Below are 19671 nucleotides of genomic sequence, written 5' to 3'. Positions count from 1 at the left end.
ATCAGTATATTGCCCGGGATTTGTAATCCAAAACATCTGGAGAGCATGCAGTGGAGGAAGACTCTCCTAGGTAAATCCCAGGTCACATTAACGCCTTTGGAACAAATCTGACCATCAAACAGCTGACCCTCTTCAGGAATATCACAACAACAGGAGGAGGAGGAGGAGGAGGAGGAGGTGAAAGAGAAGGAAGTCTTTTTTTCTCATGAGAAAGCATCACCTTGTTTTTCTTAAGTCTGTTTTTCTTGAACTCTTGGACTGTCAAGAAAATTTGTTGGGAGGAACCAGCAACCCTAAATTGGGAATATAAAATCAATTCTCTCTTTTTAAAAAATATTTTTTGAGAAAGCCAGAAATGGTCCAGGCTTAAGACTGCTTTCATTTTTAACTCTCTGGCAATTATCTCTGACCCCTCCCTCAAATCTTTGGTGTATTCCTGTCTCAGCATTCCTTAATATCAGTATTTCTATTTATTGTATTTGTATTTACGGTATTTACTCCTCCCATTTCCCCCACTGGTGATTTTTGTTTTGCTTTGTTTTTTCTCCTGTTCAGTTCAGTTCAAACACGGTTACTGACCAGACATAAGTTAAGTGTTGCTAAAGATAAAGGGAAGAGAATTCCAAAAGATCTCCTTCCCCAGTGTATGGTTGTTTATTCGTTTAGTCACTTCCGACTCTTCGTGACTTCATGGACCAGCCCACGCCAGAGCTTCCTGTCGGTCGTCAACACCCCCAGCTCCCCCAGGGACAAGTCCGTCACCTCTAGAATATCATCCATCCATCTTGCCTTTGGTCGGCCCCTCTTCCTTTTGCCCTCCACTCTCCCTAGCATCAGCATCTTCTCCAGGGTGTCCTGTCTTCTCATTATGTGGCCAAAGTATTTCAGTTTTGCCTTTAATATCATTCCCTCAAGTCAGCAGTCTGGCTTTATTTCCTGGAGGATGGACTGGTTTGATCTTCTTGCAGTCCAAGGCACTCTCAGAATTTTCCTCCAACACCACAGTTCAAAAGCATCGATCTTCCTTCTCTCAGCCTTCCGTATGGTCCAGCTCTCGCAGCCATATGTTACTACGGGGAACACCATTGCTTTAACTATGCGGGCCTTTGTTGTCAGTGTGATGTCTCTGCTCTTAACTATTTTATCGAGATTTGTCATTGCTCTTCTCCCAAGGATTAAGCGTCTTCTGATTTCCTGATTGCAGTCAGCATCTGCAGTAATCTTTGCACCTAGGAATACAAAGTCTTTCACTGCTTCTACATTTTCTCCCTCTATTTGCCAGTTATCAATCAAGCTGGTTGCCATAATCTTGGTTTTTTTGAGGTTTAGCTGCAAGCCAGCTTTTGCACTTTCTTCTTTCACCTTCATCATAAGGCTCCTCAGTTCCTCTTCACTTTCAGCCATCAAAGTGGTATCATCTGCATATCTGAGATTGTTAATGTTTCTTCCAGTGATTTTAACTCCAGCCTTGGATTCCTCAAGCCCAGCTTGTCGCATGATGTGTTCTGCATACAAGTTGAATAGGTAGGGTGAGAGTATACAGCCCTGCCGTACTCCTTTCCCAATCTTAAACCAGTCCGTTGTTCCATGGTCTGTTCTTACTGTTGCTACTTGGTCATTATACAGATTCTTCAGGAGGCATACAAGATGACTTGGTATCCCCATACCACTAAGAACTTGCCACAATTTGTTATGGTCCACACAGTCAAAGGCTTTAGAATAGTCAATAAAACAGAAATAGATGTTTTTCTGAAACTCCCTGGCTTTTTCCATTATCCAGCGGATATTGGCAATTTGGTCTCTAGTTCCTCTGCCTTTTCTAAACCCAGATTGTACATCTGGCAATTCTCGCTCCATGAACTGCTGAAGTCTACCTTGCAGGATCTTGAGCATTACCTTACTGGCATGTGAAATGAGTGCCACTGTTCGATAGTTTGAACATTCTTTAGTGTTCCCCTTTTTTGGTATGGGGATATAAGTTGATTTTTTCCAATCTGATGGCCATTCTTGTGTTTTCCAAATTTGCTGGCATATAGCATGCATTACCTTGACAGCATCATCTTGTAAGATTTTGAACAGTTCAGCTGGGATGCCATCATCTCCTGCTGCCTTCTTATTAGCAATGCTTCTTAAGGCCCACTCAACCTCACTCTTCAGGATGTCTGGCTCTAGCTCACTGACCACACCGTCAAAGCTATCCCCAATATTGTTATCCTTCCTATACAGGTCTTCTGTATATTCTTGCCACCATTTCTTGATCTCTTCTTCTTCTGTTAGGTCCTTGCCATCTTTGTTTTTGATCATACCCATTTTGGCCTGGAATTTACCTCCGATGTTTCTAATTTTCTGGAAGAGGTCTCTTGTCCTTCCTATTCTATTGTCTTCTTCCACTTCCGCGCATTGCTTGTTTAAAAATAATTCCTTATCTCTTCTGGCTAACCTCTGGAATTTTGAATTTAATTGGGCATATCTCCCCCTATCACTGTTGCCTTTTGCTTTCCTTCTTTCTTGGGCTACTTCTAGTGTCTCAGCAGACAGCCATTTTGCCTTCTTGGTTTTCTCTTTCTTTGGGATGTATTTTGTTGCCGCCTCCTGAACAATGCTGCGAACCTCTGTCCAGAGTTCTTCCGGGACCCTATCTACTAAGTCCAGTCCCTTAAATCTATTCTTCACCTCCACTGCATATTCCTTAGGAATATTAGTGAGCTCATATCTAGCTGATCTGTGGGTCTTCCCTAATCTCTTTAGTCTGATCCTAAATTGTGCAAGAAGAAGTTCATGATCTGATCTACAGTAAGCTCCAGGTCTTGTTTTTACCAACTGTACAGATGTCTGCCACCTTTGGCTGCAAAGGATGTAGTCAATCTGATTTCGGTGTTGTCCATCTGGTGAAGTCCATGTATAAAGCCGTCTCTTAGGTTGTTGGAAGAGAGTGTCTGTTGTTGTTGTTGTTTATTCGTTTAGTCGCTTCCGACTCTTCGTGACTTCATGGACCAGCCCACGCCAGAGCTTCCTGTCGGTCGTCAACACCCCCAGCTCCCCCAGGGACGACTCCGTCACCTCTAGAATATCATCCATCCATCTTGCCCTTGGTCGGCCCCTCTTCCTTTTGCCTTCCACTCTCCCAAGCATCAGCATCTTCTCCAGGGTGTCCTGTCTTCTCATTATGTGGCCAAAGTATTTCAGTTTTGCCTTTAATATCATTCCCTCAAGTGAGCAGTCTGGCTTTATTTCCTGGAGGATGGACTGGTTTGATCTTCTTGCAGTCCAAGGCACTCTCAGAATTTTCCTCCAACACCACAGTTCAAAAGCATCTATCTTCCTTCGCTCAGCCTTCCTTATGGTCCAGCTCTCACAGCCATATGTTACTACAGGGAACACCATTGCTTTAACTATGCGGGCCTTTGTTGTCAGTGTGATGTCTCTGCTCTTAACTATTTTATCGAGATTTGTCATTGCTCTTCTCCCAAGGATTAAGCGTCTTCTGATTTCCTGACTGCAGTCAGCATCTGCAGTAATCTTTGCACCTAGGAATACAAAGTCTTTCACTGCTTCTACATTTTCTCCCTCTATTTGCCAGTTATCAATCAAGCTGGTTGCCATAATCTTGGTTTTTTTGAGGTTTAGCTGCAAGCCAGCTTTTGCACTTTCTTCTTTCACCTTCATCATAAGGCTCCTCAGTTCCTCTTCACTTTCAGCCATCAAAGTGGTATCATCTGCATATCTGAGATTGTTAATGTTTCTTCCAGAGATTTTAACTCCAGCCTTGGATTCCTCAAGGCCAGCTTGTCGCATGATGTGTTCTGCATACAAGTTGAATAGGTAGGGTGAGAGGATACAGCCCTGCCGTACTCCTTTCCCAATCTTAAACCAGTCCGTTGTTCTGTGGTCTGTTCTTACTGTTGCTACTTGGTCGTTATACAGATTCTTCAGGAGGCATACAAGATGACCTGGTATCCCCATACCACTAAGAACTTGCCACAATTTGTTATGGTCCACACAGTCAAAGGCTTTAGAATAGTCAATAAAACAGAAATAGATGTTTTTCTGAAACTCCCTGGCTTTTTCCATTATCCAGCGGATATTGGCAATTTGGTCTCTAGTTCCTCTGCCTTTTCTAAACCCAGATTGTACATCTGGCAATTCTCGCTCCATGAATTGCTGAAGTCTACCTTGCAGGATCTTGAGCATTACCTTACTGGCATGTGAAATGAGTGCCACTGTTCGATAGTTTGAACATTCTTTAGTGTTTCCCTTTTTTGGTATGGGGATATAAATTGATTTTTTCCAATCTGATGGCCATTCTTGTGTTTTCCAAATTTGCTGGCATATAGCATGCATTACCTTGACAGCATCATCTTGCAAGATTTTGAACAGTTCAGCTGGGATACCGTCGTCTCCTGCTGCCTTCTTATTAGCAATGCTTCTTAAGGCCCATTCAACCTCACTCTTCAGGATGTCTGGCTCTAGCTCACTGACCACGCCATCAAAGCTATCCCCGATATTGTTATCCTTCCTATACAGGTCTTCTGTATATTCTTGCCACCTTTTCTTGATCTCTTCTTCTTCTGTTAGGTCCTTGCCATCTTTGTTTTTGATCATACCCATTTTGGCCTGAAATTTACCTCCAATGTTTCTAATTTTCTGGAAGAGGTCTCTTGTCCTTCCTATTCTATTGTCTTCTTCCACTTCCGCGCATTGCTTGTTTAAAAATAATTCCTTATCTCTTCTGGCTAATCTCTGGAATTTTGCATTTAATTGGGCATATCTCCCCCTATCACTGTTGCCTTTTGCTTTCCTTCTTTCTTGGGCTACTTCTAGTGTCTCAGCAGACAGCCACTTTGCCTTCTTGGTTTTCTCTTTCTTTGGGATGTATTTTGTTGCCGCCTCCTGAACAATGCTGCCAACTTCTGTCCAGAGTTCTTCTGGGACCCTATCTACTAAGTCCAGTCCCTTAAATCGATTCCTCACCTCCACTGCATATTCGTTAGGAATATTAGTGAGCTCATATCTAGCTGATCTGTGGGTCTTCCGTAATCTCTTTAGTCTGATCCTAAATTGTGCAAGAAGAAGTTCGTGATCTGAACTACAGTCAGCTCCAGGCCTTGTTTTTACCGACTATACAGATGTCCGCCACCTTTGGCTGCAAAGGATGTAATCAATCTGATTTCGGTGTTGTCCATCTGGTGAAGTCCATGTATAAAGCCGTCTCTTAGGTTGTTGGAAGAGAGTGTTTGTTATGCAGAGTGAGTTGTCTTGGCAAAATTCTATCAGCCTATGTCCTGCTTCATTTTGTTCTCCCATGCCATACTTACCTGTAATTCGAGGTGTCATTTGACTGCCCACCTTAGCATTCCAGTCTCCTGTGATGAAAATAACATCTCTTTTAGGCGTGTTGTCCAGTAGGTGCTGCAGATCCTCATAGAACTGCTCTACTTCAGCTTCTTCAGCATTTGTGGTTGGGGCGTATATTTGGATCACTGTGATGTTAGATGGCTTGCCCTGAATTCGAATTGAGATCATTCTGTCGTTTTTTGGGTTGTATCCAAGCACTGCTTTAGCCACTTTACTATTAATTATGAAGGCTACTCCATTTCTTCTGTGATCCTCTTGTCCACAGTAGTAGATCTGGTGGTCATTTGATGTGAAGTGGCCCATTCCAGTCCATTTCAGTTCACTGACACCCAGGATGTCTATCTTTAATCTTGACATCTCACCAATAACCACATCCAATTTGCCCTGGCTCATAGATCTTACATTCCAGGTTCCAATGGTGTGTTGATCCTTAGAACATCGGATTCGCCGTTCACCACCAGCACCGTCGGCCGCTAGCCGTCCTTTCGGCTTTGAGCTAGCTGCGTCATCACGTCTGGGGCTAGTTGAGCTCATCCTCTGTTCCTCCCCAGTAGCATTTTGACCATCTTCCGACCTGGGGGTCTCATCTTCCGATGGTATACCGACATATCTCTGGTTGTACTGATCCATTTAGTTTTCACGGCAAGAATACTGGGGTGGGTTGCCATTACCTTCCCCAGGGATCGCATTTGGTCTGACCTCTCTGTCATGACCTTCCCGTCTTGGGTGGCCCTTCACGGTTTAGCTCATGGCATCATTGAGGTGCTCAAGCTCCAGCACCACGACAAGGTAACGATCCTTTGCTGAAGGAGTGTCTGTTATGCAGAGTGAATTGTCTTGGCAAAATTCTATCAGCCTATGTCCTGCTTCGTTTTGTTCTCCCAGGCCATACTTACCTGTAATTCCAGGTGTCATTTGACTGCCCACCTTAGCATTCCAGTCTCCTGTGATGAAAATAACATCTCTTTTAGGTGTGTTGTCCAGTAGGTGCTGCAGATCCTCATAGAACTGATCTACTTCAGCTTCTTCAGCATCTGTGGTTGGGGGCGTATATTTGGATCACTGTGATGTTAGATGGCTTGCCCTGAATTCGAATTGAGATCATTCTGTCGTTTTTTGGATTGTATCCAAGCACTGCTTTAGCCACTTTACTATTAATTATGAAGGCTACTCCATTTCTTCTGTGGTCCTCTTGTCCACAGTAGTAGATCTGGTGGTCATTTGATGTGAAGTGGCCCATTCCAGTCCATTTCAGTTCACTGACACTCAAAATGTCAATCTTTAATCTTGACATCTCACCAATAACCACATCCAATTTGCCCTGGCTCATAGATCTTACATTCCAGGTTCCAATGGTGTGTTGATCCTTAGAACATCAGATTTGCCGTTCACCACCAGCACCGTCGGCCGCTAGCCGTCCTTTCGGCTTTGAGCTAGCTGCGTCATCACGTCTGGGGCTAGTTGAGCTCATCCTCTGTTCCTCCCCAGTAGCATTTTGACCATCTTCCGACCTGGGGGTCTCATCTTCCGATGGTATACCGACATATCTCTGTTTGTACTGATCCATTTAGTTTTCACGGCAAGAATACTGGGGTGGGTTGCCATTACCTTCCCCAGGGATCGCATTTAGTCTGACCTCTCTGTCATGACCTTCCCGCCTTGGGTGGCCCTTCACGGTTTAGCTCATGGCATTATTGAGGTGCTCAAGCTCCAGCACCAGGACAAGGTAACGATCCTTTGCTGAAGCCAGTGTATGATAGTGTGCACCAAATAAAGCTACATCCTACCTAAATATTTCAAATAGGCTTCTTTTCTTCTTGAATCCTGTCCCTACTTTTCTAAGGATGAAACATAGGTCATACAAATTCAAAGTCAATCAAGACTGGTTGTGCAGAATCTAATATTTGATATTTATGAAAACGTTGGTGATAGCACATGCGTTGCACACTGTAGCACTCTGCACTGCAGGAAACAGTCACCACGTTGTTTCTTCATGCAACTTACACTGCTCGTGTGGTACACATATACACTCTGCTTTGAAACTAGAGTGCTTTCAACCGGAAACTTACAGCACATGGAGATGTTTCCCCTCACCGACATGCTCTTGTTTTCTAGCCCCAAAACAGCACCTCAGCAGGACAGGTTGTGCTCACTGAGCTGTTCCTCAGTCATCAGATGGTCCTCTATGTCTTTGCAGCTCCACAAACAGCTGCAGGACTGGCACTGTGGGCTTCCTGATTCTGTCCATTGGCTGTTCAGCCATCAGAGACAGCTCTCTGGGCTAGATTTAAAAGAGAAAGACGATGAACTTCCCCGAGAAGTCTGATCATGGCAGCACATGTTTCCGCCTTCACCCAATATTCTTTAGAGATACTCTGTCATGCAAGCACTTTCAAAAGTATCTTACGGTATATTTTGTGCAGAATGGTATAGTGACAGGCCACTTTGTGGAGAGATTCTATATAAGCCACAAAGACTCAATGTGGCATTCAGGCTGGTACAAGAGGCAGGTGACACAACATGTTTTGGGGGGCTCCAGATTCTTTCCTGGTCTTATCAAAGCTCTCCAACACCAAAGGCCAAAAGCATCAATACTTAGTCTTTAATATGAAGAGTTGTTTCCTGTTACTGAATGGAAAATCATGTATTCTTACTCATTTCATACCCAGATTAAAACATCTCAGCATAACCCTAAAACAAGTTGCCTTCAGCTATAGTTGTTAAATTTGTATTTTGCCCCTTATCCTACAGCAATGCCAAAATGAATAGTTTCTGACTTGCTTTGCTAATTATTCTGTCAGTATAATCAGGTGACCCTCTAGGGATTGGGTCAACCCAGCGCGTAATGGCACTTCAAGCTGGTGGCCCTATGGTCTTGGACAATACTCCCACCATATCCTTTTTGCCATTTTTCCAGGAGAAAGAAGCAGGACAGGAGTGCCAGCTGCTATTCTACAAAGCTCACTGCAGCCCATCAAACACTTATTAATGGCTGGAGGAGCAGAACCTTGCGCTTTTGAAAGGGTGCAAAGCCCACTGTCAAATCAAGCCTTCTGGACAGCTCATTGGCAGGATAGGTGACCTGCATGGTAAAACAGGAGTCTCTGTAGCTCTGAAAATCTGCAGCTGCCATGCTGGCAGCTGATCTGCAAATGGGAGGGTGCTGCCAGGTGAAACACAGAGTCATTCATTCATTCATTCATTCATTCCAATTTCTAGACCATCTGATTCCAGAACAGCTCTGGATGGCTTCACAATTAAATAGATTAAAAATTTCAAGTAAGAAAAGAACAGCAGTCGCTAGGAAGGAACAGATTGAAAAGATCACTCACCCCACCCCTAACTTAAAGCCACACACTAATCCAAGGCCTGGGGAAACAGCCAGGTTTTTAGGCTTGTTTCTGAGTGGTCTTCAAGGGCAGCCCCATGTAGAACACACTGCACTGATCCTTCTGTGAGGTGACCAAGGCATGGCTGATTGTAAAGAGGGCTTCCTTGCTCAGGAAACTTTACTGGATAATCCACCCACTCAGTGAATCAACCATCTGGCAAACATGGAGCATACCAGGTTTTGGCAGATGGCTAAGCCCTTGGGTCTGGCCAGCTTCAAAATGATCTGCTAATCACAGCCATGTTGTGATTCACAGATGATTTCCCACTGGCAGGTGACATTCAGAAAGGGGGAGGCAGCAAAGCCAGAGAGTTTAACTAACTATTTTGCTTAACATGTCTTATGCATGCAAAATCAAGATACTGCCATCTAATGGCAAGCCAGAGGAGATCCTTAGTATCAGAAAATGGATTGGCAGTGAAGACGGCAAATTCTATGCTGGTTTACTCCTCTACTGGCTCAAAGAGTGGCAGATAATACTTCACAGTGTGAGAAGGCCCAGAAAGAGTGAAAAGAGAAATTGTAAAAAGAACCCTTGATGCAGGGCAAGTGGGAAGGTCCTCATTCCAGTCCTAAAAAGTTTGCTTCCTGTTTTGAAAATTCCTTATGGTAAAATGTACTCTAGTCCTTTTAGAAGAGATATTATTGCTTGGATATTCTTTGAAAAAGCATCTCCAATTTCTTTTCCAAAAAGTAGGGACACAGGAAGAGAAAAATATTGCATGAAGAAAAGTGGCCATATTAATAAACATTTCTCAAAACATTTGAGTGAGAGGAAGGAAGCCTAACTATGTAAGCCTCAGGGGAAAATATGGAATGCAGGAAGCACTAGATATTTTAGTGGAAAGTTCCTGTTCTGTTCCTAAACTACAAGGGTTATTAGATCATGACAGATGTATATTTCACGTTGTCATGGACAAACAGATACGTGTTCAGTACGATCCTCCTTCACAGCTGGAGCAGAAAATTCTAGTGCAAAATAAAAAGAACGTCATACTGTGAAGACTGCATGACTTGCCTCATTTGCCTCTTTGCATTTCCTCAGGCCTATCACACCAGTTGTTCCATGACTCCAGACAGATCCTTTGGGCCGGCTCAGGTCATGGGGAACTTCCCTAACTGCAAGAAAAGAAGTTGCCTTGGCTCTGAACAAGAGTGGGGGTGAGGAACACGGGGGAAATTTTGTCATAAAATGAGACATTTGCACATAAGAGTGTCAGCCTAAGCAGTGAAGAGAAAAGTCCTTTATTAAGATTAAAGCCTAGCTCTAGCCAGCGACCCAATCATGCCAGGACAAATAATGATCCTTCTCCATTATCTCTAAATGGACAGGTAATGTACAAGGAAACCAAGGTACTAAATCAGTATGCACGTCAGGATATTCTAGGATGGGGAAGTGACTTGTCAATGTTTTAAAAGACCACATAAGGAACAAAGTTCTTTTGCATGTGCAAAAAATGAAAAGCTTTACCATATAAAGCAAAAGCAGACGTTAAACCAATGAGAAATGGTCACACTGTGTCTGCATGTAGCCATCCCAGTGCTAGTATCTGCTCCTGTAGGACAGGACCAACAATTGTTGCTGAATAAACTTTTTGTTTACCTGTTGGCTTCCTCTACTTATTGGGTAGCTCCAAGAACAATACCTGCTTCCTCAAAACTAACAGGCTGAACCACTTCCCAGACAACCAAGCAGGACAGTGTCTCAGTTACACCCATGGAACCTGAACACCTAAAATCCAAATCTGAGTGACATTATCTGACGGTGTCTAGAAGGGTCCTCATAATGATTCTGCAAAGTTCCCCTGGACCTTCCTTACCCAGGAAGGACTGAGTCACCTTAAATTGGGCCACTACCTACTATCCATGGATGTAGTAAGAATGGAATAATAAGTATGTTTTGCCACTCTTACTGCCACAAGGTAATCTTTAATAAAGATTCTTACCTGTGCTGAGTTGGATTCTCTTCATTTTCCTCCTGCAATTCTCTAGGCATCTCTTGTGCCATTTCATCTCCCAGAATTCCTCTGAAAATCAGAGGCCCTTGGCAATCTGTGACCACAGAGGGTCTGCTGCCATCTACTCATTTCGAGCAGTGACTAAGCCTGAGTCAAGATGTGCAACAGTCGTCCAGAACAATCCCAAGTTCCCTCTGAAACCCAACCATGTCCATCAGGTGTCTGGGACAGATGGATCAAATACATTCTTCATCCCTGCAGCAGGAAGCAGCCACAAAGAACTCCAAGGTTAACAGGTAATTAATTATCTGTCCATGACAAGGGTCTTATGGTAGCATCCCCAATTCATCCTCCAACTCCAGATCACATCATTGCAGCTTTGAGACAGAAACCAGAAATGATCTGTGATCCCGCTGTGGTTTGTGTTTGCCATGATGGCCATGAAATCCTGAGCCACCTCTGATTCCGGGTCCAAAGAACATTCTGGGAACTCCACCATCAACTTGACCACCGCATCCAGAAGCTTAGGCAGGGAAGCAACTATGTAGCTTCCTGTGCATGAGCCATTATTCTGACTGGGTCTTACTAAGGTGTCTTTTCTTTCTGTATCCATAGTTTTTTGGATCAGGCCACTAGCTGGTGCCACTGCAGCCACTTTGCTCTACAGGCCAGAAGCACAGCAGAGCACATTGCCATTGTCAGAGGATATAGTAACCCTAAGAGTCAAGCAGAGCATGAATGCCAGTGGAACCTGTCTGTGAAGGTATTTTCTGATCATACATTACTGAAAATCATTGATTAAGACTTGAGAGACAGTCTTTTAAAACAGAGACAGATTTAGCTTTCCTGTCAATTGGTGACCCAGGGAGTAAGTGCCCCTGGCCTAAGAATCTGCTGAATATAGACTTGGAATGACTCATTTTGGAGTCTAGATTAAATGTGGGAAATGATCTTCCTTAACTTGAATGAGTTTGTTTGCTTTTTTATCTCCAGTTAACCTTCATGATCTCAAGACCTCCCTACACTACAGATCTCATAGCAGGAAAGTGAAACATCTTTGGGTCAAGAAAGGGATTCTGAATGACATGCTGGGGGATGCACTTCAGAAGGTAGCAAGGCTTGAACAAAGTGGATGGGACTAGGACAAATTTCACTTCCTTTTAGGTGTAATTAAAAACAGATTTAATAATAAACCATTAATGATTGATCCCCATGTATTAAATAATTTCTGCCTACTATCACAGTGTTTACAAATCAATGACAATTTTTGGAGAGGCTCTGAGAGTCATGTCCAAGGGTTATGGGATGCTGCAAGCTGTGCACCCCTGCTTTATCATAAGCTTTAATTCTTTGATTCAAGATTCATAGGTAATTATCATTTGATGATAGTGGAGGGCTTCACCAGTACTTTTGGTTTCAGAATTGTAATTCCCCAAATTTCCAAGGGAGGAACAAACACCTTTTAAGCCAGTTTAATTAAAGCATGCCTTTGGTTTTGCTTCCTCCTGTTTAATACCACTCTTCCATCCTGTTCCCTTGAATTTGGCAAAGTGCCTGAACTGGCAAGGTCTTCCTTAGCCAAAACTGTTAATAGCTTCTTGAAAACAAACATTATTGCAGTGATGTTTATCCTCCTCCTTTCTCCAAATTCTTCTCAACCACACTTCTAAGTGGGTTGTGTGTTTTACAAGCAGGAATTGCCACCAACTTAATCCAAGTGGGACTCTGATTAAACTTCTTGGTTATTCACAAGCGAAGATGTGAGCACTATTGCACACTTGCCTTGTGGGTCACTTGCCCCTCTTGGTTTCACACTTGAAGGGTCAGGTTCAGACCTAGCAGTGATGCAAATAACATCACCACATGGAAAGTCTGCCAAATGCCAGTTGTCTGTGAGCTGCAGCATTCGTGTTTTCTCCTCTTTTTTCCAATCTCTTTTGTCCTGTGAGGATAGTTTTGGTTTGTTTTCTTGATATTATTACTATTATTAATAATAATTAGTATACTTGATGGCAGCTTAAAAAAAGAAACACACAAACATAACACACACACAGCAGCCTAAATGATTTGAGCTTCCCTTTCTAATTTTTTCTGAGTGGGAGAAATCTATTCATTTTTGTTTCCTGGGACACCAGCAGTGCAGGGCTCTTTATAAGCATCATGTCAAAAGTGTCTGGCCTTCTTCGACCCTAACCTCTTCGCCAGACATTCCTCTTTTCATTCCTTTTTCCATTTTCTGTGACCTTGCTATTTCCCACAATTAGGGCTGACTCAAGGCAAGAAGCATAAAATAAGATGTATTTGTAATAATGGATCCCTTGGATTTTTTTTCCTCCTTAAGGAAATACAGCAAACAGAAAGGTGAACATTCTGCCTTATCAGTAACTTGGTTTTTATCCTTTCTGTTCCGAGGTTTAATAGGCAAGAGTTTATGAAATGCCATGGTATTGGCAATAACTATATGTGCATGTATTTGTGTAAGTTGTAGTCTTTCTTTTTTAAATGGCAAAAACCAAAAAGCATGGTTTTGTATATATGTCAGACCAGAATCTAAACAGAAGCTTACTAATGGCTTTTATCTGACAGTGTGTATGATCATCTTATCCCCAGATCTCATCCCACTGCTGAATGAGCTGCAGAGATGAAAGCGATTGTTGGGGCAATTATCTGAACAAAAGCTGGAGTTCTGGGAACAAAGCATCCAATATATGAGTTCCAAGGTCTTTAGTCTAGAACTTTTGTTCAGTGCAGGGTAAAAGGAAAAAGTGGCATGATAATAGAAAACTGAGTACCTCAAGCATGACTTTGACTAATCCTTAACAAAACAAAACAAAACAAAACAAAAACCCACAGCTGGCTTTATTCATCTGTGCTTTAAGATGAATAAAGTACCTGCTCAGTACCTTTGATCATCAATCATGCCCCAGTGTGAGTTGTTAAAGGTAAATTAGTTTTCCAACCCCAAATTCTCATCAAAACTATTACTGTTTTTACAATGACCGTTGCCTTGCATGAAAGACAGTCCTTGCCTCTTTCACTTGCTCAGGTATGAGAATGACTGAAGGCCCAAATTACCCACCTAAAGAGCCAGAATGCTGAATCAGTCAAACATCCAGTCTAGGTTCATCATTCAGTTCCAACGCAGAGCAGCATCCACACAAAAGCAGTTTTTCTTTCACCTCTGTCATGAGTCCTTGTCAAATTTTCCAGAAGAATTGTATTATTTTTTTCTACAGGGATAAACAATATGAATGCATTATTAGTGTATGAATTATGCTCCTATTCTTTACAGCAGCAATAGGGAGCTTGCTGACCTCCAGACTGATTCCTTGGACTCCAGCACCCATTAGCTCCAGCATCATGGCCTGTTGTAAGGAACACTGAGCATTGTAGTTCAGCAATAATTCCCTGCAGGTTAAGAAATTTAGGGCAAAATGGACGCCCTCACCTAACATGCCATTGATATTACATACATGAAGATTAAAGAGGGTCAGAGGCATTAGGGCACCCACTGAGTTTCAAGACAGAGTGGGGAACTGATATCCAACTTTCTCTTATTGGTATTCCTTAGCCACTGCACCAAATTAGCTTCTCTGATTTGTTCTAGTATTTAATCTTTTCTTACCCCAAATGGACAGGAACAGGAAATGTGCAGGCTTCTGAAAGTTGTTGAATAGTCAGCTTCCAACAGCCTCAGGCAATATGGCCAACAGTGAAGGATGCTGGGAACTATAGTTTAGCAAGTTGTTTAGGGTCACAGATTCATCATTAGATTGTATTTTTTCTGTTTTTAAAAAAAAATATATATAATTTGCTTGTGTAGGGGTGTGTTATAGTACTTTAAAAACCATGCAGTTTAATAAACACTGGTTTGATATCTACCACTGCCAATCATCACCTCAAACGTAAAAAGAATTGATAACTTGGAAAACTAACTTTGATTGTGGCTGTAACCTTCACAGACCAGCTTACTTCACACTGTAGACATAACTATAATATAAATGATTAAAAATCACACTTTGTGGGTTCATGGGACCTGATCCAACTTATAGCATATAAGACATCTCTTGTGAATGTTTTCCTCTTTTTTATTTACATATGCGCTTTTTGTTCTTCAAACTTCCCTCTTTTGGAGATTATTATCAACTCTATTCAGCCATGACTTCCTTCATCTTTCTTCCAACCCATTTTTTCTTCATATAGTTGATTTGTGATTCAATCCACATTCATTCTCTATATGATGAAACCCCCTCATGTACTACTGATCACACACTTTTGTATTCAAACTAATTCTGCTGTCATTCATTCTTGATTCTCTTATGCACTGAAGGGAAGTTCTCTTTTTGCCTATCTACTGGGCAGAGTAGATAGGCAACCATCTCAGCACACTTTGCTTATCTGTTTTGCTTTTAGCCACAGTGTCTAGGATCAGTAACCCACTGACCGCTTTAAATATGTTTCACTCCATAAGCCCAGATACCCATGTCAACTCAGAAACCTTATGGCCAGATATGAACTGTATTGAAAGCAACAGCAGAGTCCCCGGGAATCACACCAAAAGCACAGGAGAGCTTTATTCCCAACTGAAGACTATTCACAAAATACACTGTCAGCAAAGCTGGATTTTGGCTCCTTTGAGGGGCTTACAGAAATGTGATCTACCGACTATTGTATCTTAGGAAGGTACTAAAGACTTCCCCCTTTTTATCAGCTGATTTGAATTTCAGAGGTGCTTTCAGTTTTCAGTGCATACTTCTCTGCTTGATTTAGTACCTTACAGGAATAAGAAACTACAGCCTTCCATATACCTGTGTTTTTATTAAATAAACACATAGCAAGAAATAACAAAATAAAAAGCTAGGTAAAACACTTTTGCTAACGGTATTCAGAGCAGGTTTCCTTAGTTTTAACAGAATCTTTATCCAACTGGTCTAGTCATCTCTGATTACCACAGAGATGGATAAAATAATAAGAGGAATACAATCTACAATTCTTCTGCAGTGGAGTTCCCCCAAAAACCTGAATCCTTTTGGGCTGGTTCTTTTATACCCTTTAAAGGGATCTAATGGAACTGGTCTACCCATCCTGACTGGACAACATTCTCAAGGCATGCTGCCACTTGTTGTCTAAGAACATGGCTTACACTGACAATTATTAGGCTAGTGATTGGCCACTCTTACTCCCCTGATCAGTTCTGAACCATTCAGTATGCATTCTATTTATTCTCACCCATGCTTTATGTTCATCACATGCCACTCAGCACATTCACCCACCCACCTTCAACATTTGCAAAGATTCCACAGTTCAAGCTTCTTTACATTATCATGCACTTTCTATCCACAGATGTGCCATAAACACTCTTTCCCACATTGACACGTTTCTCGATGACATGAAGAGCAAAATCTGATCTGAACATCCCCGTGTGGCATGAAGAGACCCTCTGCTTCCCAGATTTTGTGATCATCTCTTGTATGTTTTCAAAACATTTTGCCAAACACCTTCTCAAACACCCTTAAACTAACCCCCTGTAGTTTTTGTGCTACCTTTGTATATGGGAGGTAGGAAAGAGCTGGGTTTTGGTTGTGTTTGTTAAAAAAAGCAGATCGTAACGTTTGGATCAGATTGTTTCCTTTCCTTTTTTCTTACAGTATCTCCTGGCTGTATCTTTTGATTGTTCTTTTCCTGCATTTTGCATAGCCTTGCTTTTCTGCACTTTGTGTACCTGTCATGACACAGAGAGAGACCCCCTCTCCTACTTTTGTCCCCTTGCAACTGACAATCACAGTTACTTATGTTGAAAGGACAGTTTCCTCCACTTAAATATCGATGGTTTTGTACCATCATGTTGGTAGTGACTCTTAGCAACCACACAGATAGATTTTCTTCAGGATGTTCTGTCTCCAACCTGGTCCTTCATGTATTCCAACCATGTATTTTTGGTTCTAGGATCTAGCAACTTGTTTTAACCCATAGATTGACTTCTGCAGTTCACAGAGTAGATTCTCCCCTTTTTCATAGCCAGGGGGTTGCTGCATGTATAATTTGTGGTCTAAATCACCATAGAGAAATGCAGTTTGAATGTCATAGTGGTGAACTGACATTCCTTTGAGTGCAGCAATTTTTAACAGTAATCTAATTGATTCACCTTTAGTAACTGGTGCAAAAGTCTTGTGAAAGCCTAAAACTTTCCTTTGAGTGAACCCTTTTGCAACTAACCTTGCTTTATATCTTTGGATTTTGCCATCAGCATCCCTTTTCCATTTGAAAACCCACCTGCAACCTAGACAGCGTTCATTGGGAGGCAGATTTACCAGTTCCTGTGTTTTATTTTCTTTCAAAGATGCTAACTCCTGTTGCATGGCAGAATGCCAATTTTGTGCAATCTCAGGTGGTAAAGCATTCACTTGTTCTAAGGACTGAGGTTCTGTGAATATGTGGAAAGCCTTTACTGTTTCAGCCTGAAAACGTGATGGAGGAACGCCTTTATTACTTGTCTGAGATCTGCGAGGTAATGCAGGGCTTAAATTTTGACTCCTATCACTTTCCTGAGAAGCATCTGTCTCATCAGACAGATCTTCAGTTTGCCTTTCTGGTTTAATGTCACCATCAGCAAGTCCTTGCTGTTCTCTTGTGGTGGTCAGATCAACTGGAGAGCTAGAATTTAAAAACTCCCCCAGTTTTGTTCAGCAAAAGAACCGCTTTTGCTAATTATTAATTTCTCTCCCACTATGAACCTGTAGCTCCTTTGGCTTTGTTCATAGCCAACAAAGATGGCTTTCTTTGTTGTGGGGCCTCCTTTCCTTCTCTGTTGTTTTGGAATATGAACCCATGCAGTGCTACCAAACACTCTCAAAAGGTTTACCTTTGGTTTCACACCATAAAACAAATGAGATGGAGTGTCCTGAATCACAGTTATATAATCTGTTTTGTACATAACAGGCAGTAGATATTGCCTCTCCCCAATACTTAAAGGATAAATGTGAATCTTTACGCATGCATTCCATTGCATTTTGCAAGGTTCTGCCCTTTCTTTCAGCAACACCATTTTGCTGAGGGGTGTAAGGGTTAGAAAGAATTTGTTCTATCCCCTTTTTAGCTAGGAACCTTTTGAATTTGTGAGAAATGTACTCTCCTCCTCTATCACATTGGAGTGCAGATACAGGCCTAGGGAATTTTCCATTTGCCCATGTCACAAAACCTTTAAATTTCTCAAATGCCTCATCTTTGTGTTTTAAGATGTAGATAAATGTGTATCTTGAGAAATCATCAATGATGGTCATTGCATACCTTGCTTGTCCAAGACTTGGAGCAAAAGGACCAATAATGTCAGAGCGTACAATTTCCAAAGGTCTAGTTGTAACTCTGTCACTATGCTTACTCACAGGAGCTTTTAGTGTTTTGCATTCTTCGCAAACCACACAGTCTAAGTATTTGTCACAGGGTTTTATCTTTAGGTCAGCACACAGCTGTGGCATTTGTGCTATATACTTGAAATTAGCACGACCAAATCTCCTGTGCATCAGGTGTACACATTGGTCATGATATGGAGTGTTGCCAACTGCAGCCTTGCAGCTTGGCTTCCTTGCATTTTGCACAATGTACAAGGAGTCTTTTAACATACCAGTAGCACACAATCTTCCATGTTTACGTATCTCACAACCATATTTCTTAAATTATGATATACCCTGTTGCAGCCAATTGTGCCACAGATAAAAGGTTTGATTGTAAATTTGGCACATACAACGCACCTTTTACAGTTTCTCCCAAGCAGGATAAATACAAGTCACCTTGTCCCATAATTTTGGTCACAGACCCATCAGCCAAAGATACACTTTGTCTTTCAGTTTTAGACAGTGACACAAAAGAGCTTTTACAATTACATAAATGACAATTGGCCCCAGAATCTAACACCCATACATCAGAATTACCCTTCTCAGCAACCTCTGCAATTTGGGTTGTCTGAAGAGCCTTCTTCTGTGTTGCCCTTGTGTTCTTCTTCTCTGTCTTTCTACTCTTGGGTCTCAAGGCACAGTCTTTCTGCAAATGGTCAGCTGAACCACAGGTGAAGCATTGCTGGCTGGCTAGTGCTGTGGCCTCAGCTTCCTTTCCCTTCTTTTCCCTTGTTTTCTGGTACTGCAGCTTTCCAGAAGAGATGGGGGGGGGGGATCTTTCCTCTCTCTTCTCCCATTCAGCGAGTAAGAGCTGTGTCACATACGATGGGGTGAGGTCTGCTTCAGGCATAGCCTCCAGGGTACAAATCAGCGTGTCCCACGTTCCATTCAGTGAGGACAGGAGGATATAGGATTTTGTGAGAGGTATAAATTCCATTCCTCTCTCCTGCAACTCAACAACCAGCTGCTGAATATAATGCAGGTGCTCAGGAAGTCTATCTCCTTCTGCAAGGTAGGCTTTGTACAGCTTTTTTGTCAGGGTAACTTTACTCCCTGCTGTTGCCTTTACATACGAATCTCTCAAAGCATCCCAAAGTTGCTTTGCAGACTGCATACCTCGCACGTGGACTAGCTGATTATCCTCAACTCCCAGGATAATGGTGGCTCTAGCCCGCTCATCCTGTCTCAGCCATTCAGCACTGGGATTCTGGGGGGTTTGCTCATCATTTGGCAGCCAAAGATTCTCTCTGCGAAGATACATCTCCATCTTCAGGGCCCAATTCAAATAGTTGGTCTCTGATAGGCGCTCCAGAGGCATCGCTGAGGGCTGGGAGGTAGCCATGGCTTTTTCCTTCTTTTGCAAGTCACCTCAGCTGGCTTCTTTGTCCTGTAGACCTGCAGTTGCTGGAAAATCTCCAGGTGGCTCCAAAGAAAATCTTCACAGGTCTTTGCTACCTGCCTTTAAATTGTGCATGAGGTGTGGAGCTGATCTCTCTATTCTCTGTGGGTTTTACTGGGCTTACTGGGCCCATAACCTGTTGGCAGAGTGCTAGAAAGCATTTGGCCCAGGAGAAAT

The sequence above is a fragment of the Candoia aspera genome, chromosome 2 (genome assembly GCF_035149785.1).
Source record: "Candoia aspera isolate rCanAsp1 chromosome 2, rCanAsp1.hap2, whole genome shotgun sequence".
Taxonomy (NCBI): Eukaryota; Metazoa; Chordata; class Lepidosauria; order Squamata; family Boidae; genus Candoia; species Candoia aspera.
This window is presented reverse-complemented; position numbering follows the sequence as displayed.